This window comes from Lissotriton helveticus, chromosome 6, assembly GCF_964261635.1.
Source record: "Lissotriton helveticus chromosome 6, aLisHel1.1, whole genome shotgun sequence".
Classification (NCBI taxonomy): domain Eukaryota; kingdom Metazoa; phylum Chordata; class Amphibia; order Caudata; family Salamandridae; genus Lissotriton; species Lissotriton helveticus.
Window position 1 is genome coordinate 454128001 of NC_136067.1, and position 20840 is coordinate 454148840.

The 20840-nt window shown below is 47.9% G+C and overlaps 1 long non-coding RNA gene across 1 annotated transcript in view; it reads left to right on the plus strand.

Moving 5' to 3' along the window:
* The first annotated feature begins 605 nt into the window (after positions 1 to 605).
* Positions 606 to 20840, plus strand: part of LOC144762666 (uncharacterized) — a 246326-nt gene continuing 226091 nt past the window's right edge. Inside the window, exon 1 of the long non-coding RNA XR_013596125.1 lies at positions 606 to 724. This is a non-coding gene — a long non-coding RNA (uncharacterized LOC144762666). The remainder of the gene's footprint in view (positions 725 to 20840) is intronic.

Consider the following 20840-nt stretch of genomic DNA (forward strand, 5'->3'; position numbering starts at 1 on the left):
ACTTACAGGTTTTTTGATCAGGGTTTCATGGATGAGGTTATCCTTATATCCTTTTGGGCTTATCCTATATTGCGGTATCCTATACCCAACCAGCATTATCACTATGTCCTCCCTGCAGCTTCTGGGTTTTCTCCTGTATTTGAATACAGGACTGTATGTTTGGAATCAGCTACCACACATGACTGGGTTTTTAGTCTCACTAACGTAATTACCTGGTGAGGACTGTTCCCAACAGCTCTCTAACATTGTTAGGGTTCGTTTTATACAGTATGTTTCCAGCCCAGAGCGCTCGCACCACCAGAACTACAATAATGGCCGTTCTGACGTCATATTGTAGTCCGGCGGAGTGATACCGGCTCTCGTTTTTTGATGTTAGTCAGTTAATGCCTGTGAGCAATCATCTTGCCATGATTCCTGGGCATATCTTCATCTAGCACTATGCAGAAATCGAGAGGGATTGTCCAAAACTTCTGGTATACACCGTTTTTAATAATGGAAAATAACTTTAAAAAAAACGAAGGTAAAGTAGTTCCCTTCTCTGTTCTCTGCCAGAACTACAATAATGGCCGTTCTGACGTCATTTCGTAGTCCGGCGGAGTGATACTGGCTCTCGTTTTTTGGTGTTTATGCCTGTGAGCAAATGCGGTTGAGTCCGCTAAGGATTGAAGCATCTTGCCATGATTCCCGGACATATCTTCATCTAGCACTATGCAGAAAGAGAGAGGTATTGTCCATAACACCTGGTATACACCGTTTTTACTAATGAAAATAACTTTTAAAAAACGAAGGTGAAGTAGTTCCCTCCTCTGTTCTGTTATTTAACCCCACACCCCCTCCAGTTCGGTGCCTCCCCCAAGTCTCAGGCGTGTTTGGTGGCACCGACGGAGAGGTGAGTTTAGGAGTGGATTTCTTTTGAACTGGCGTTAGGAGGGGCATTTAGTAAGAAATGTATGACTCTTTCTTTTAAATCAGTCAGCAGTTTCATATTCTTTGTTTCTCATGATTACTTGTACTGTCTGACAGTGTATATAGAATGGTTGACCGATAGTCAGGTTTCTTTTACTTGTATAATGGGTGTCCAGTCATATTTCAAGGTTGTTATTCCTCCACGGAGTTCTTTATGGGACAGATGTGATATAGTGAATAGGGGAATAATTAGATTATCTTAGACTCTGTGAGTATGACTGAGTTTTGATATCTGTTCCTGTTCACATCTATCTGTTTCACAGTGCGGGGCCTCGTATACCTGAGCACGGTCCAGGTGAGGTGAGGTCCAGTCCCCTGTCATGCTGGGTGAGCAAGCAAAATTTAAAATGATTCTTTTGAATTAATTATTTGAGATGTAAGAGAAGCAGAGAGCATTTGTGTATGACTTAATCATAAGAATGTAATATATGTGTCTTTCTAGATCACTTTGAACGTCCACTGACTAGGAGGATGAGTAATTGAACAGTAGGTACAGGTTGTATTGGTACTACTTTGAAACTTTGTTGTGCTTTCACTATTGTTTTCAGACACATTCCAACAGTAGCAACTTTTTGAGAGCAGTGGCCCTGATGAATGCCAAGGGACTCTATGCCCGGTAGGCAGAAACATGTTGGCCCGTTTTGCGATAGTCATTGTTCCATACTGTCGTTTGCGCTGTAACTATTTTAGTTAGGGGATGTGCCTAGTTTCTATTAAAGTTGTTGTTTAGACATATCACCCTATTTTAGATTCACCACCTTTTCTGTTTTGTTGCACTGTACTTTATCACCTTTTTGAGCCATCACTACCAGACCAACAATTGGTAGTTCCAATTTTGACTGTGGACCATATCCAATACTCACCTTGACTGTGTGGCACGAGGTCTAGATGATCCAAGGACCCGCCTGGTCACAGTGTGAACGACCAAATGATAGGACTGATCACTTGGTTTTTTGATGGTTACTCACAAACAATATGTGTACTGGATCTAGTCTGACCAGTTCTTGATTAAGTCTTTGTCATTCTCATTCTTTGGTTACTTACACATTTGTTTCTCCTTCTCTTTCTTATATTACTATATGGTGACTGCAGCACCATCTGTCATAAAGATAGATTTGACAGTTTAGCCAGCTAGTTGCCTGGCCCATAGACCTCCTAGGTTCTTGCTTGTTATTTATATCATGTAGGCTCCCTGCCTTGCTGGGAGCTGTTGATCAATGCCAAATTCTAGCCTGATTTGAGCTGGTGAGGTTTGTTTGGGCAAGCTGAAGATGATTCTGTAAGCAGCTGTTATTGTATTATCAAGGATCTTGGCATCCCTTCCTCTAAGTGCCTCACTCCCATAGGTAATTGTTGGGATAAGTTTAGCGCGGATTACTTGCGTCAAGGGCAGAAGAGAGGGGCCAGAAAGTTTACGGTTTAGAGACTTCAGCGAAATTGCCAAAGATAGTCCTTTCCCTCGTATACTCGTTCTCTGGGCAGAGAACTGCCCACCGTTGTCAATCTTCACTCCTAAGTATTTATATATTGGGGTATCTCCAATTCTTGTCTTGTTCCAGTACCATGATGTTAGTTTCCTTTTTTTCCTGCTGATGGGCATTGTCTGGGTTTTCTCAAGATTTATTGTGAGCTAATTTTTATCTGAGTAGCACTGTGTTGCAGTCAGGAGGCGTTGAAGTCCTACCTTGGTGTGACTTATAAGGACGATATCATCAGCATAAAGTAGACAAGGTAGTTGCAGTCCTCCTAGCTTCGGAGCGTGGGAGTTACAACCATTTAAAATGGGGACAAGGTCGCTTAAGAACAAGTTAAATAGGGTGGGGACCAGGACGCAGCCTTGTTTCAGGCCCTTGTTTGTCTGTATGCGCCTGGACAAAACGGATCCATCCCCCACCTTTATCTGTCCCCAGGTCTCTGTGTGGAGGTTGATTAGCAGGTCCAAAAGGGGTCTTGATATCCCCCAGTTATTCAGTTTAGACCATAAGAGGTTCCGGATTATGTGGTCGAACGCGGCCTTATAGTCAATGAAGCAGAAATGAATGGGCATTTTGTTTAATTCTGCCTTATCTATGAGGATGCCTATGCTCAGAATATTAGTCATTGTCCCTACTGATTTAGAAAAGCCTGTCTGGTTGGCCGGGATTAAGGATCTCTCTGTTGCCCAGGCCATCAGCTCTTCTAGAAGAATGCCTGCAAAATATTTTGCCTCGTTGTCGATTAAAGCCACCAATCGATAGTTTTGAGGGGAAGCCTTATCTCCTGCCTTATAAATTGGGGAGATAATTGAGCCCTTCCAGGAGCTTACAGAAAAGGGGGTGGTGATGAACAGAGTGTCTGAATTAAGCAGACCACTCTTACCCAGTCCAAAGATCAGGGCTTGATCCATCACCGTTATTTATCTCACTGCCCCATCCCAGCTCAGAACCTGGCTATATGCAAATTATTCTGTCCCTGGCCCAGTGCATCATGGGAACAGGGCAGACCAAACTACCAAGCCAATTCTTCACCAGAAAGGAGACAAGCTACCGGGGACCGGTTTCTGGCATTTCAGCCTCTTCGGCCCGGCTTGCTTGAATCCTGATGGAGCAGTGAGAAAGGGACTCATGTCTGAGTATACCCTGCCACACCTATAGTGGCCAAAAACGATACAGAAAAGGGGGTGGTGATGAACAGAGTGTCTGAATTAAGCAGACCACTCTTACCCAGTCCAAAGATCAGGGCTTGATCCATCACCGTTATTTATCTCACTGCCCCATCCCAGCTCAGAACCTGGCTATATGCAAATTAGTCTGTCCCTGGCCCAGTGCATCATGGGAACAGGGCAGACCAAACTACCAAGCCAATTCTTCACCAGAAAGGAGACAAGCTACCGGGGACCGGTTTCGGGCATTTCAGCCTCTTCGGCCCGGCTTGCTTGAATCCTGATGGAGCAGTGAGAAAGGGACTCATGTCTGAGTATACCCTGCCACACCTATAGTGGCCAAAAACGATACAGAAAAGGGGGTGGTGATGAACAGAGTGTCTGAATTAAGCAGACCACTCTTACCCAGTCCAAAGATCAGGGCTTGATCCATCACCGTTATTTATCTCACTGCCCCATCCCAGCTCAGAACCTGGCTATATGCAAATTAGTCTGTCCCTGGCCCAGTGCATCATGGGAACAGGGCAGACCAAACTACCAAGCCAATTCTTCACCAGAAAGGAGACAAGCTACCGGGGACCGGTTTCTGGCATTTCAGCCTCTTCGGCCCGGCTTGCTTGAATCCTGATGGAGCAGTGAGAAAGGGACTCATGTCTGAGTATACCCTGCCACACCTATAGTGGCCAAAAACGATACAGAAAAGGGGGTGGTGATGAACAGAGTGTCTGAATTAAGCAGACCACTCTTACCCAGTCCAAAGATCAGGGCTTGATCCATCACTGTTATTTATCTCACTGCCCCATCCCAGCTCAGAACCTGGCTATATGCAAATTAGTCTGTCCCTGGCCCAGTGCATCATGGGAACAGGGCAGACCAAACTACCAAGCCAATTCTTCACCAGAAAGGAGACAAGCTACCGGGGACCGGTTTCTGGCATTTCAGCCTCTTCGGCCCGGCTTGCTTGAATCCTGATGGAGCAGTGAGAAAGGGACTCATGTCTGAGTATACCCTGCCACACCTATAGTGGCCAAAAACGATACAGAAAAGGGGGTGGTGATGAACAGAGTGTCTGAATTAAGCAGACCACTCTTACCCAGTCCAAAGATCAGGGCTTGATCCATCACCGTTATTTATCTCACTGCCCCATCCCAGCTCAGAACCTGGCTATATGCAAATTAGTCTGTCCCTGGCCCAGTGCATCATGGGAACAGGGCAGACCAAACTACCAAGCCAATTCTTCACCAGAAAGGAGACAAGCTACCGGGGACCGGTTTCTGGCATTTCAGCCTCTTCGGCCCGGCTTGCTTGAATCCTGATGGAGCAGTGAGAAAGGGACTCATGTCTGAGTATACCCTGCCACACCTATAGTGGCCAAAAACGATACAGAAAAGAGGGTGGCCAGGTTCTGAGCTGGGATGGTGCAGTGAGCTAAAAAACGGTGATGGATCAAGCCCTGATCTTTTGACTGGGTAGGAGTGTTCTGCTTAATTCAGATACTCTGTCCATCACCACCCCCTTTATGAATCGTTTTGGCCACCACAAGTGTGGAAGGGTATGCTCAGATGTGAGTCCCTTGCTCACTGCACCATCAGGATTCAAGCAAGCCGGGCCGAAGACGGCTGTAATGCCAGAAACCGGTCCCCGGAAGCTTGTTTCCTTTCCAGTAAAGAATTGGCTTGGTAGTTTGGTCTGCCCTGTTCCCATGATGCACTGGGCCAGGGTCAGACTAATTTGCATGTAGCCAGGTTCTGAGCTGGGATGGTGCAGTGAGCTAAAAAACGGTGATGGATCAAGCCCTGATCTTTTGACTGGGTAGGAGTGTTCTGCTTAATTCAGATACTCTGTCCATCACCACCCCCTTTATGAATCGTTTTGGCCACCACAAGTGTGGAAGGGTATGCTCAGATGTGAGTCCCTTGCTCACTGCACCATCAGGATTCAAGCAAGCCGGGCCGAAGACGGCTGTAATGCCAGAAACCGGTCCCCGGAAGCTTGTTTCCTTTCCAGTAAAGAATTGGCTTGGTAGTTTGGTCTGCCCTGTTCCCATGATGCACTGGGCCAGGGTCAGACTAATTTGCATGTAGCCAGGTTCTGAGCTGGGATGGTGCAGTGAGCTAAAAAACGGTGATGGATCAAGCCCTGATCTTTTGACTGGGTAGGAGTGTTCTGCTTAATTCAGATACTCTGTCCATCACCACCCCCTTTATGAATCGTTTTGGCCACCACAAGTGTGGAAGGGTATGCTCAGATGTGAGTCCCTTGCTCACTGCACCATCAGGATTCAAGCAAGCCGGGCCGAAGACGGCTGTAATGCCAGAAACCGGTCCCCGGAAGCTTGTTTCCTTTCCAGTAAAGAATTGGCTTGGTAGTTTGGTCTGCCCTGTTCCCATGATGCACTAGGCCAGGGTCAGACTAATTTGCATGTAGCCAGGTTCTGAGCTGGGATGGTGCAGTGAGCTAAAAAACGGTGATGGATCAAGCCCTGATCTTTTGACTGGGTAGGAGTGTTCTGCTTAATTCAGATACTCTGTCCATCACCACCCCCTTTATGAATCGTTTTGGCCACCACAAGTGTGGAAGGGTATGCTCAGATGTGAGTCCCTTGCTCACTGCACCATCAGGATTCAAGCAAGCCGGGCCGAAGACGGCTGTAATGCCAGAAACCGGTCCCCGGAAGCTTGTTTCCTTTCCAGTAAAGAATTGGCTTGGTAGTTTGGTCTGCCCTGTTCCCATGATGCACTGGGCCAGGGTCAGACTAATTTGCATGTAGCCAGGTTCTGAGCTGGGATGGTGCAGTGAGCTAAAAAACGGTGATGGATCAAGCCCTGATCTTTTGACTGGGTAGGAGTGTTCTGCTTAATTCAGATACTCTGTCCATCACCACCCCCTTTATGAATCGTTTTGGCCACCACAAGTGTGGAAGGGTATGCTCAGATCTGAGTCCCTTGCTCACTGCACCATCAGGATTCAAGCAAGCCGGGCCGAAGACGGCTGTAATGCCAGAAACCGGTCCCCGGAAGCTTGTTTCCTTTCCAGTAAAGAATTGGCTTGGTAGTTTGGTCTGCCCTGTTCCCATGATGCACTGGGCCAGGGTCAGACTAATTTGCATGTAGCCAGGTTCTGAGCTGGGATGGTGCAGTGAGCTAAAAAACGGTGATGGATCAAGCCCTGATCTTTTGACTGGGTAGGAGTGTTCTGCTTAATTCAGATACTCTGTCCATCACCACCCCCTTTATGAATCGTTTTGGCCACCACAAGTGTGGAAGGGTATGCTCAGATGTGAGTCCCTTGCTCACTGCACCATCAGGATTCAAGCAAGCCGGGCCGAAGACGGCTGTAATGCCAGAAACCGGTCCCCGGAAGCTTGTTTCCTTTCCAGTAAAGAATTGGCTTGGTAGTTTGGTCTGCCCTGGTCCCATGATGCACTGGGCCAGGGTCAGACTAATTTGCATGTAGCCAGGTTCTGAGCTGGGATGGTGCAGTGAGCTAAAAAACGGTGATGGATCAAGCCCTGATCTTTTGACTGGGTAGGAGTGTTCTGCTTAATTCAGATACTCTGTCCATCACCACCCCCTTTATGAATCGTTTTGGCCACCACAAGTGTGGAAGGGTATGCTCAGATGTGAGTCCCTTGCTCACTGCACCATCAGGATTCAAGCAAGCCGGGCCGAAGACGGCTGTAATGCCAGAAACCGGTCCCCGGAAGCTTGTTTCCTTTCCAGTAAAGAATTGGCTTGGTAGTTTGGTCTGCCCTGTTCCCATGATGCACTGGGCCAGGGTCAGACTAATTTGCATGTAGCCAGGTAATGAGCTGGGATGGTGCAGTGAGCTAAAAAACGGTGATGGATCAAGCCCTGATCTTTTGACTGGGTAGGAGTGTTCTGCTTAATTCAGATACTCTGTCCATCACCACCCCCTTTATGAATCGTTTTGGCCACCACAAGTGTGGAAGGGTATGCTCAGATGTGAGTCCCTTGCTCACTGCACCATCAGGATTCAAGCAAGCCGGGCCGAAGACGGCTGTAATGCCAGAAACCGGTCCCCGGAAGCTTGTTTCCTTTCCAGTAAAGAATTGGCTTGGTAGTTTGGTCTGCCCTGTTCCCATGATGCACTGGGCCAGGGTCAGACTAATTTGCATGTAGCCAGGTTCTGAGCTGGGATGGTGCAGTGAGCTAAAAAACGGTGATGGATCAAGCCCTGATCTTTTGACTGGGTAGGAGTGTTCTGCTTAATTCAGATACTCTGTCCATCACCACCCCCTTTATGAATCGTTTTGGCCACCACAAGTGTGGAAGGGTATGCTCAGATGTGAGTCCCTTGCTCACTGCACCACCAGGATTCAAGCAAGCCGGGCCGAAGACGGCTGTAATGCCAGAAACCGGTCCCCGGAAGCTTGTTTCCTTTCCAGTAAAGAATTGGCTTGGTAGTTTGGTCTGCCCTGTTCCCATGATGCACTGGGCCAGGGTCAGACTAATTTGCATGTAGCCAGGTTCTGAGCTGGGATGGTGCAGTGAGCTAAAAAACGGTGATGGATCAAGCCCTGATCTTTTGACTGGGTAGGAGTGTTCTGCTTAATTCAGATACTCTGTCCATCACCACCCCCTTTATGAATCGTTTTGGCCACCACAAGTGTGGAAGGGTATGCTCAGATGTGAGTCCCTTGCTCACTGCACCATCAGGATTCAAGCAAGCCGGGCCGAAGACGGCTGTAATGCCAGAAACCGGTCCCCGGAAGCTTGTTTCCTTTCCAGTAAAGAATTGGCTTGGTAGTTTGGTCTGCCCTGTTCCCATGATGCACTGGGCCAGGGTCAGACTAATTTGCATGTAGCCAGGTTCTGAGCTGGGATGGTGCAGTGAGCTAAAAAACGGTGATGGATCAAGCCCTGATCTTTTGACTGGGTAGGAGTGTTCTGCTTAATTCAGATACTCTGTCCATCACCACCCCCTTTATGAATCGTTTTGGCCACCACAAGTGTGGAAGGGTATGCTCAGATGTGAGTCCCTTGCTCACTGCACCATCAGGATTCAAGCAAGCCGGGCCGAAGACGGCTGTAATGCCAGAAACCGGCCCCCGGAAGCTTGTTTCCTTTCCAGTAAAGAATTGGCTTGGTAGTTTGGTCTGCCCTGTTCCCATGATGCACTGGGCCAGGGTCAGACTAATTTGCATGTAGCCAGGTTCTGAGCTGGGATGGTGCAGTGAGCTAAAAAACGGTGATGGATCAAGCCCTGATCTTTTGACTGGGTAGGAGTGTTCTGCTTAATTCAGATACTCTGTCCATCACCACCCCCTTTATGAATCGTTTTGGCCACCACAAGTGTGGAAGGGTATGCTCAGATGTGAGTCCCTTGCTCACTGCACCATCAGGATTCAAGCAAGCCGGGCCGAAGACGGCTGTAATGCCAGAAACCGGTCCCCGGAAGCTTGTTTCCTTTCCAGTAAAGAATTGGCTTGGTAGTTTGGTCTGCCCTGTTCCCATGATGCACTGGGCCAGGGTCAGACTAATTTGCATGTAGCCAGGTTCTGAGCTGGGATGGTGCAGTGAGCTAAAAAACGGTGATGGATCAAGCCCTGATCTTTTGACTGGGTAGGAGTGTTCTGCTTAATTCAGATACTCTGTCCATCACCACCCCCTTTATGAATCGTTTTGGCCACCACAAGTGTGGAAGGGTATGCTCAGATGTGAGTCCCTTGCTCACTGCACCATCAGGATTCAAGCAAGCCGGGCCGAAGACGGCTGTAATGCCAGAAACCGGCCCCCGGAAGCTTGTTTCCTTTCCAGTAAAGAATTGGCTTGGTAGTTTGGTCTGCCCTGTTCCCATGATGCACTGGGCCAGGGTCAGACTAATTTGCATGTAGCCAGGTTCTGAGCTGGGATGGTGCAGTGAGCTAAAAAACGGTGATGGATCAAGCCCTGATCTTTTGACTGGGTAGGAGTGTTCTGCTTAATTCAGATACTCTGTCCATCACCACCCCCTTTATGAATCGTTTTGGCCACCACAAGTGTGGAAGGGTATGCTCAGATGTGAGTCCCTTGCTCACTGCACCATCAGGATTCAAGCAAGCCGGGCCGAAGACGGCTGTAATGCCAGAAACCGGTCCCCGGAAGCTTGTTTCCTTTCCAGTAAAGAATTGGCTTGGTAGTTTGGTCTGCCCTGTTCCCATGATGCACTGGGCCAGGGTCAGACTAATTTGCATGTAGCCAGGTTCTGAGCTGGGATGGTGCAGTGAGCTAAAAAACGGTGATGGATCAAGCCCTGATCTTTTGACTGGGTAGGAGTGTTCTGCTTAATTCAGATACTCTGTCCATCACCACCCCCTTTATGAATCGTTTTGGCCACCACAAGTGTGGAAGGGTATGCTCAGATGTGAGTCCCTTGCTCACTGCACCATCAGGATTCAAGCAAGCCGGGCCGAAGACGGCTGTAATGCCAGAAACCGGTCCCCGGAAGCTTGTTTCCTTTCCAGTAAAGAATTGGCTTGGTAGTTTGGTCTGCCCTGTTCCCATGATGCACTGGGCCAGGGTCAGACTAATTTGCATGTAGCCAGGTTCTGAGCTGGGATGGTGCAGTGAGCTAAAAAACGGTGATGGATCAAGCCCTGATCTTTTGACTGGGTAGGAGTGTTCTGCTTAATTCAGATACTCTGTCCATCACCACCCCCTTTATGAATCGTTTTGGCCACCACAAGTGTGGAAGGGTATGCTCAGATGTGAGTCCCTTGCTCACTGCACCATCAGGATTCAAGCAAGCCGGGCCGAAGACGGCTGTAATGCCAGAAACCGGTCCCCGGAAGCTTGTTTCCTTTCCAGTAAAGAATTGGCTTGGTAGTTTGGTCTGCCCTGTTCCCATGATGCACTGGGCCAGGGTCAGACTAATTTGCATGTAGCCAGGTTCTGAGCTGGGATGGTGCAGTGAGCTAAAAAACGGTGATGGATCAAGCCCTGATCTTTTGACTGGGTAGGAGTGTTCTGCTTAATTCAGATACTCTGTCCATCACCACCCCCTTTATGAATCGTTTTGGCCACCACAAGTGTGGAAGGGTATGCTCAGATGTGAGTCCCTTGCTCACTGCACCATCAGGATTCAAGCAAGCCGGGCCGAAGACGGCTGTAATGCCAGAAACCGGTCCCCGGAAGCTTGTTTCCTTTCCAGTAAAGAATTGGCTTGGTATTTTGGTCTGCCCTGTTCCCATGATGCACTGGGCCAGGGTCAGACTAATTTGCATGCAGCCAGGTTCTGAGCTGGGATGGTGCAGTGAGCTAAAAAACAGTGATGGATCAAGCCCTGATCTTTTGACTGGGTAGGAGTGTTCTGCTTAATTCAGATACTCTGTCCATCACCACCCCCTTTATGAATCATTTTGGCCACCACAAGTGTGGAAGGGTATGCTCAGATGTGAGTCCCTTGCTCACTGCACCATCAGGATTCAAGCAAGCCGGGCCAAAGACGGCTGTAATGCCAGAAACCGGTCCCCGGAAGCTTGTTTCCTTTCCAGTAAAGAATTGGCTTGGTAGTTTGGTCTGCCCTGTTCCCATGATGCACTGGGCCAGGGTCAGACTAATTTGCATGTAGCCAGGTTCTGAGCTGGGATGGTGCAGTGAGCTAAAAAACGGTGATGGATCAAGCCCTGATCTTTTGACTGGGTAGGAGTGTTCTGCTTAATTCAGATACTCTGTCCATCACCACCCCCTTTATGAATCGTTTTGGCCACCACAAGTGTGGAAGGGTATGCTCAGATGTGAGTCCCTTGCTCACTGCACCATCAGGATTCAAGCAAGCCGGGCCGAAGACGGCTGTAATGCCAGAAACCGGTCCCCGGAAGCTTGTTTCCTTTCCAGTAAAGAATTGGCTTGGTAGTTTGGTCTGCCCTGTTCCCATGATGCACTGGGCCAGGGTCAGACTAATTTGCATGTAGCCAGGTTCTGAGCTGGGATGGTGCAGTGAGCTAAAAAACGGTGATGGATCAAGCCCTGATCTTTTGACTGGGTAGGAGTGTTCTGCTTAATTCAGATACTCTGTCCATCACCACCCCCTTTATGAATCGTTTTGGCCACCACAAGTGTGGAAGGGTATGCTCAGATGTGAGTCCCTTGCTCACTGCACCATCAGGATTCAAGCAAGCCGGGCCGAAGACGGCTGTAATGCCAGAAACCGGTCCCCGGAAGCTTGTTTCCTTTCCAGTAAAGAATTGGCTTGGTAGTTTGGTCTGCCCTGTTCCCATGATGCACTGGGCCAGGGTCAGACTAATTTGCATGTAGCCAGGTTCTGAGCTGGGATGGTGCAGTGAGCTAAAAAACGGTGATGGATCAAGCCCTGATCTTTTGACTGGGTAGGAGTGTTCTGCTTAATTCAGATACTCTGTCCATCACCACCCCCTTTATGAATCGTTTTGGCCACCACAAGTGTGGAAGGGTATGCTCAGATGTGAGTCCCTTGCTCACTGCACCATCAGGATTCAAGCAAGCCGGGCCGAAGACGGCTGTAATGCCAGAAACCGGTCCCCGGAAGCTTGTTTCCTTTCCAGTAAAGAATTGGCTTGGTAGTTTGGTCTGCCCTGTTCCCATGATGCACTGGGCCAGGGTCAGACTAATTTGCATGTAGCCAGGTTCTGAGCTGGGATGGTGCAGTGAGCTAAAAAACGGTGATGGATCAAGCCCTGATCTTTTGACTGGGTAGGAGTGTTCTGCTTAATTCAGATACTCTGTCCATCACCACCCCCTTTATGAATCGTTTTGGCCACCACAAGTGTGGAAGGGTATGCTCAGATGTGAGTCCCTTGCTCACTGCACCATCAGGATTCAAGCAAGCCGGGCCGAAGACGGCTGTAATGCCAGAAACCGGTCCCCGGAAGCTTGTTTCCTTTCCAGTAAAGAATTGGCTTGGTAGTTCGGTCTGCCCTGTTCCCATGATGCACTGGGCCAGGGTCAGACTAATTTGCATGTAGCCAGGTTCTAAGCTGGGATGGTGCAGTGAGCTAAAAAACGGTGATGGATCAAGCCCTGATCTTTTGACTGGGTAGGAGTGTTCTGCTTAATTCAGATACTCTGTCCATCACCACCCCCTTTATGAATCGTTTTGGCCACCACAAGTGTGGAAGGGTATGCTCAGATGTGAGTCCCTTGCTCACTGCACCATCAGGATTCAAGCAAGCCGGGCCGAAGACGGCTGTAATGCCAGAAACCGGTCCCCGGAAGCTTGTTTCCTTTCCAGTAAAGAATTGGCTTGGTAGTTTGGTCTGCCCTGTTCCCATGTTGCACTGGGCCAGGGTCAGACTAATTTGCATGTAGCCAGGTTCTGAGCTGGGATGGTGCAGTGAGCTAAAAAACGGTGATGGATCAAGCCCTGATCTTTTGACTGGGTAGGAGTGTTCTGCTTAATTCAGATACTCTGTCCATCACCACCCCCTTTATGAATCGTTTTGGCCACCACAAGTGTGGAAGGGTATGCTCAGATGTGAGTCCCTTGCTCACTGCACCATCAGGATTCAAGCAAGCCGGGCCGAAGACGGCTGTAATGCCAGAAACCGGTCCCCGGAAGCTTGTTTCCTTTCCAGTAAAGAATTGGCTTGGTAGTTTGGTCTGCCCTGTTCCCATGATGCACTGGGCCAGGGTCAGACTAATTTGCATGTAGCCAGGTTCTGAGCTGGGATGGTGCAGTGAGCTAAAAAACGGTGATGGATCAAGCCCTGATCTTTTGACTGGGTAGGAGTGTTCTGCTTAATTCAGATACTCTGTCCATCACCACCCCCTTTATGAATCGTTTTGGCCACCACAAGTGTGGAAGGGTATGCTCAGATGTGAGTCCCTTGCTCACTGCACCATCAGGATTCAAGCAAGCCGGGCCGAAGACGGCTGTAATGCCAGAAACCGGTCCCCGGAAGCTTGTTTCCTTTCCAGTAAAGAATTGGCTTGGTAGTTTGGTCTGCCCTGTTCCCATGATGCACTGGGCCAGGGTCAGACTAATTTGCATGCAGCCAGGTTCTGAGCTGGGATGGTGCAGTGAGCTAAAAAACGGTGATGGATCAAGCCCTGATCTTTTGACTGGGTAGGAGTGTTCTGCTTAATTCAGATACTCTGTCCATCACCACCCCCTTTATGAATCGTTTTGGCCACCACAAGTGTGGAAGGGTATGCTCAGATGTGAGTCCCTTGCTCACTGCACCATCAGGATTCAAGCAAGCCGGGCCGAAGACGGCTGTAATGGCAGAAACCGGTCCCCGGAAGCTTGTTTCCTTTCCAGTAAAGAATTGGTTTGGTAGTTTGGTCTGCCCTGTTCCCATGATGCACTGGGCCAGGGTCAGACTAATTTGCATGTAGCCAGGTTCTGAGCTGGGATGGTGCAGTGAGCTAAAAAACGGTGATGGATCAAGCCCTGATCTTTTGACTGGGTAGGAGTGTTCTGCTTAATTCAGATACTCTGTCCATCACCACCCCCTTTATGAATCGTTTTGGCCACCACAAGTGTGGAAGGGTATGCTCAGATGTGAGTCCCTTGCTCACTGCACCATCAGGATTCAAGCAAGCCGGGCCGAAGACGGCTGTAATGCCAGAAACCGGTCCCCGGAAGCTTGTTTCCTTTCCAGTAAAGAATTGGCTTGGTAGTTTGGTCTGCCCTGTTCCCATGATGCACTGGGCCAGGGTCAGACTAATTTGCATGTAGCCAGGTTCTGAGCTGGGATGGTGCAGTGAGCTAAAAAACGGTGATGGATCAAGCCCTGATCTTTTGACTGGGTAGGAGTGTTCTGCTTAATTCAGATACTCTGTCCATCACCACCCCCTTTATGAATCGTTTTGGCCACCACAAGTGTGGAAGGGTATGCTCAGATGTGAGTCCCTTGCTCACTGCACCATCAGGATTCAAGCAAGCCGGGCCGAAGACGGCTGTAATGCCAGAAACCGGTCCCCGGAAGCTTGTTTCCTTTCCAGTAAAGAATTGGCTTGGTAGTTTGGTCTGCCCTGTTCCCATGATGCACTGGGCCAGGGTCAGACTAATTTGCATGCAGCCAGGTTCTGAGCTGGGATGGTGCAGTGAGCTAAAAAACGGTGATGGATCAAGCCCTGATCTTTTGACTGGGTAGGAGTGTTCTGCTTAATTCAGATACTCTGTCCATCACCACCCCCTTTATGAATCGTTTTGGCCACCACAAGTGTGGAAGGGTATGCTCAGATGTGAGTCCCTTGCTCACTGCACCATCAGGATTCAAGCAAGCCGGGCCGAAGACGGCTGTAATGCCAGAAACCGGTCCCCGGAAGCTTGTTTCCTTTCCAGTAAAGAATTGGCTTGGTAGTTTGGTCTGCCCTGTTCCCATGATGCACTGGGCCAGGGTCAGACTAATTTGCATGTAGCCAGGTTCTGAGCTGGGATGGTGCAGTGAGCTAAAAAACGGTGATGGATCAAGCCCTGATCTTTTGACTGGGTAGGAGTGTTCTGCTTAATTCAGATACTCTGTCCATCACCACCCCCTTTATGAATCGTTTTGGCCACCACAAGTGTGGAAGGGTATGCTCAGATGTGAGTCCCTTGCTCACTGCACCATCAGGATTCAAGCAAGCCGGGCCGAAGACGGCTGTAATGCCAGAAACCGGTCCCCGGAAGCTTGTTTCCTTTCCAGTAAAGAATTGGCTTGGTAGTTTGGTCTGCCCTGTTCCCATGATGCACTGGGCCAGGGTCAGACTAATTTGCATGTAGCCAGGTTCTGAGCTGGGATGGTGCAGTGAGCTAAAAAACGGTGATGGATCAAGCCCTGATCTTTTGACTGGGTAGGAGTGTTCTGCTTAATTCAGATACTCTGTCCATCACCACCCCCTTTATGAATCGTTTTGGCCACCACAAGTGTGGAAGGGTATGCTCAGATGTGAGTCCCTTGCTCACTGCACCATCAGGATTCAAGCAAGCCGGGCCGAAGACGGCTGTAATGCCAGAAACCGGTCCCCGGAAGCTTGTTTCCTTTCCAGTAAAGAATTGGCTTGGTAGTTTGGTCTGCCCTGTTCCCATGATGCACTGGGCCAGGGTCAGACTAATTTGCATGTAGCCAGGTTCTGAGCTGGGATGGTGCAGTGAGCTAAAAAACGGTGATGGATCAAGCCCTGATCTTTTGACTGGGTAGGAGTGTTCTGCTTAATTCAGATACTCTGTCCATCACCACCCCCTTTATGAATCGTTTTGGCCACCACAAGTGTGGAAGGGTATGCTCAGATGTGAGTCCCTTGCTCACTGCACCATCAGGATTCAAGCAAGCCGGGCCGAAGACGGCTGTAATGCCAGAAACCGGTCCCCGGAAGCTTGTTTCCTTTCCAGTAAAGAATTGGCTTGGTAGTTTGGTCTGCCCTGTTCCCATGATGCACTGGGCCAGGGTCAGACTAATTTGCATGTAGCCAGGTTCTGAGCTGGGATGGTGCAGTGAGCTAAAAAACAGTGATGGATCAAGCCCTGATCTTTTGACTGGGTAGGAGTGTTCTGCTTAATTCAGATACTCTGTCCATCACCACCCCCTTTATGAATCGTTTTGGCCACCACAAGTGTGGAAGGGTATGCTCAGATGTGAGTCCCTTGCTCACTGCACCATCAGGATTCAAGCAAGCCGGGCCGAAGACGGCTGTAATGCCAGAAACCGGTCCCCGGAAGCTTGTTTCCTTTCCAGTAAAGAATTGGCTTGGTAGTTTGGTCTGCCCTGTTCCCATGATGCACTGGGCCAGGGTCAGACTAATTTGCATGTAGCCAGGTTCTGAGCTGGGATGGTGCAGTGAGCTAAAAAACGGTGATGGATCAAGCCCTGATCTTTTGACTGGGTAGGAGTGTTCTGCTTAATTCAGATACTCTGTCCATCACCACCCCCTTTATGAATCGTTTTGGCCACCACAAGTGTGGAAGGGTATGCTCAGATGTGAGTCCCTTGCTCACTGCACCATCAGGATTCAAGCAAGCCGGGCCGAAGACGGCTGTAATGCCAGAAACCGGTCCCCGGAAGCTTGTTTCCTTTCCAGTAAAGAATTGGCTTGGTAGTTTGGTCTGCCCTGTTCCCATGATGCACTGGGCCAGGGTCAGACTAATTTGCATGTAGCCAGGTTCTGAGCTGGGATGGTGCAGTGAGCTAAAAAACGGTGATGGATCAAGCCCTGATCTTTTGACTGGGTAGGAGTGTTCTGCTTAATTCAGATACTCTGTCCATCACCACCCCCTTTATGAATCGTTTCTTCCAGGAGCTTGGCAGGGTGTTGGAATGTCTTATCTCTAAAAAAAGGGGTTCCAGGGCTGCTGCCCAGACTGCCACATCTTGCTTGTAGAGAATTGGCGGGATTCCATTCAACAATCCATATGTGTTCACAGATCTGGATGTAAATTGCCCAAAGAACTAGGTCATTTGGTTTTTTGACTTATTGAGTGGAGGGCGCCCTAGTTCTGTTTTTCCCTCTTAACTCCGATTGTATGTGTGGGATTCCATTCAGCCCTGGTGCTCCCTCTCTTCTTCCCTTCTTGATTTGGCGCTGAATGTTGTTTTGTAAGTTCGGCAAATTCCCTATTTCGCTCAGAATGTTCCTTTCTGTGGAGCTTATGTCATTGCTTGTTGGAAGTTTTTTGTAAATAGCAAGCTGATGGTCCTGGTTGTTTCCCTCGGCCTGGTTAAAAAGGGTGCCCAGATAGTTTGCCCATGTGTCCTCTGAGATGTTGGATGAGATCCCATGGTGCGTTGGTCTTATAAATGAGTTTATTGATTTCGAGAACCTTGCCCCATCACTCCGTTTAATGTCAGCGTGAAGTCTCGCCCATAAATTGTCCTCAGCAGATTTGTTTGCTTCCCATTTTGATTTTTTCAGTGTTGATTTTAATTTCCGTAATTGGTCCTGCTTTGCTGTGTCCGTGGGTTTCTGTTGAAGCTCTCTCATTGTGCGATAGATTGAGGTTTTTATGCCTCTAATTTTTCCTTTATCTTCTTGAGAGAATTTGCCCGGTCTTTCATTGCCTGTTTGAAACTGTGGCTTAGATCTTGTGGCATATGTAGCCATAATATTTGTAAATTGTTCCCATTTTGTGGTTTCGCTGGATCCAGAGCAACTCCCAAGATGCTGTTTTGCCCTTTTCACTAGAGTTTCGTCTGTTGCTGCTGAATATTTAATTTTTTTTAAATTGACGGTGTGGATTGACTCTTTTGGTTCTTTAGATAGCTCAAAGTTGGGCTTTTCGATCTCAAAGATGGTTTCTTGGGGGCAGTGATCGCTGTCTCCACTGCGGCCTATCTGGTATGAGTGGGGGGAGGTGATGGTCCATCTATTTTTAGAGATGATTGCCACTTCACCTCCCTTTCTTCCACTCTGTCGGTTAGCACAGACAATGCTAAAACCTTCTGCGATCGCCAAGGTGATCGCTGAGTTACTTTCCTCATTTAGCCAGGTTTCGGTAAGAAACATGAAATCCCAATTGTTGTCCATAAGGGATTGCTAAATATCAAAAGAATGCTTGACCAGTGACCTACAATTTATCAGGGCGGCCTTAGTGGGTATTGTCAAGGAGGGGCCGCGTGAGAGAGGCAGGGAATCTAACTTGTTGGGCTCCCTAAAGTAATTAGAGGAGAACCCACAATGTCTACAGGTTATATCCGCTCCTCGGAGTGCTGCGGGGTCGGCCCGCCTATGAGAGCAACCCGTAGGTAGTAGTGCAAGAATTTCCCTCCGAGAGTAAATAATCCTAGACTGGTGTATCGGGCAGCGTGTCCGGCCCCGGCCGCGTTCTGGTCGCGGACAGGCGCAGACGGGCTTCCCTTTGGCGCGCCTTAGCTGGCATCAGTTAAGCTCCTTTTGTGAAAAAAGGGAGTAATCCTGAAGTTTTTGACTGTGCAAACGTGAATGGGCCTGCTCAAGCTGAGATCTTGCTGCCCACAATGACCACCGAAGCCAAGCGCTGGTGAACCTGACTCTTTGTTATGCACTAACCACCAATGCAAGATTTGCACTTCCCGCTACAGTGATGACAGCCCTCTGTGACTGCTAGCACAAAGTTTCAGCACCGCCTGTCCATGACTCCTTACCAAATTGTCATGCTACAGCGATGACGATGATGTGCTCTTCACGCTACAGCAATAACAATCCACAATGCTATCCTTGCGGCCCCCTCCACCAAAACTTTTCTCTTCACTCCTGACTTTGAGAACACAACTTTTTCAGCTGGACTAATATGGTTCCAGTATCTGGCTGACACCTTTGCATTCAGCCTGAACTTGTGATTTTCCTCTGGTCTAGCACAGCCAGGTGACCGTGAGTGGTGCTTTGTGCTTTTAGGTGCTTTACTTACCCAAAGCTTTGAAATTGCATATCTCTGGTTTTTCTGATTGGATTTTTGTCATTTTGATCTTAAATTATTTATTACATTTCAATCTATTTTTCTAAATTGATGTTATTTCTGAGTTGAGTTTTATGTGCTAAATATATAATTTACATGTTGCCTCTAAGTTAAGCCTGAATGCTTATGTGCCAAGCTACCAGAGAGTTAAACACAGGTTACATTATTGACTTTTGTGGTTTAACCTGACAGGGACTGTGGCTGTTGATTGAGAAGGGTTAACACCCCACTCAACAAACACAACCAATTTCTTATAGTTGCACTGTTATGAGGTTCCAATCAGCATTTCCGATTTTATGTCGCTCACTTTTATACCATTAAATATGCTCAGCAACCTACAGCTATTTTTCAGGAGACGGTTTGCATAGTGCTTATTTTGTAATGACTGAGTTGTTGAAATAATCCAATTTCTAACTGCCAGCATTTTCTAAACCTCTGAAACCTTTAGATTTATAGCACCTCCTTAACTTCATTGTGACGATCTATAGTCACAGTGTGCCACTACACCAGGAACACCTTCCCAGGCCACACTTTGCACTTAATAAATCAAGTTTCTTTTTCATTAAACATGCTAATAGATGAAGCATAGAGGCTAAACAGAAAGTATTCTGTGCCTCAGTATTTAGCCCATCAGCATTGGATGAAAAGTAACACATTGGATATGTAGAATAGCAAAGATATCATGCAGTGCTCTTATCACACTTTACTAAAACACTGACCATGTTTAACCAGGAGATATCACAAGGTCAAATATGCAATCTGGACAAGCATTTCATTTATACTTATAATTTGCACCTCCAATGCAAGTAATGACAGTATGTACAGCTAGGGTTTCAAAAGACTGGCTCGACAGAAGTAATGTGGTCAAATGTACACTCTGTAGTTTGTTTCTGACTCTCCCTAGTTATGGATGGCTCCTTTCAGCAGCCACCGTCCCATTGCTCGATAGAACGATTTGTGAAGAGTTGGTAGCTGCTAGACAACAAATCACTGTTCTTGGAGGAAAAATCCTGCTGGGTGGCATACATATGATCCCAGGAGCAGAAAAATAGATTCTCCAACAGAAAAACGGCCCAAGTAATGAGGAGAAAGGGATTAGATCAAAGAGAATAACAGGGAGAAAAGTACAAGAGTCTCTAAGAGCATGGAACTTTCCAAAAGCCCGACTGCATTATGAGTAAGTGTGTGTGTCACAAAATTGACTTTTTTATATGATCCATGCATGAACTGGAACTTGTGCCGATTTGGAATAGTCCAATGATCCAAAGGGAACCATGAGATAATCCATCTTGGATTGGGATAGAAAGTGACCTCAACTGACCTCACAAAGTGATTCATGTAAAGGATTCCTGAAACATCCTGCTCCCTCTTTCTAGAAGGAGCTACTGTACCTGAAGAGCTTGACCAGAGACTGAGGCAATTTGGCTGTCTGACCAAAGATGAGTAGCGCATACCTCTCTGCTTCTTTAAGCAGAGTGACTGAGATTGCAAGCCAATGTGGCTATCATACTACTCGCCATGGCACAATATTATATCCCCTCCTTGGAGCACCTGGTTTGCCTAGAAAACTTGTAGAATATATAAAGTAGAAGAGGGGTGTGGAAGAATGGTGCTGCAACCCAGGAGTTTTTCACTGGGAGAGTGGCCTTTCCAAGAACCACATACTGTAACTGTTTTCAGAAATAACATGAATCACGAATCTCACTGACTCCAAACTCAGGGTGTCCATCTCTACAAATAGAAGTGGAGGAAGACTAGACAAAAAGGATCCGGAAAGTATAGTTTCAGTTGAGATACATGAAAGGTTGGATGCACTTTCTATGAGGAAGCTAACTGTAAACATAAAGCAACTGGATTGATCTGTTTAGTTTAGTGATAGAAAAAATTACGAAAAATTGTG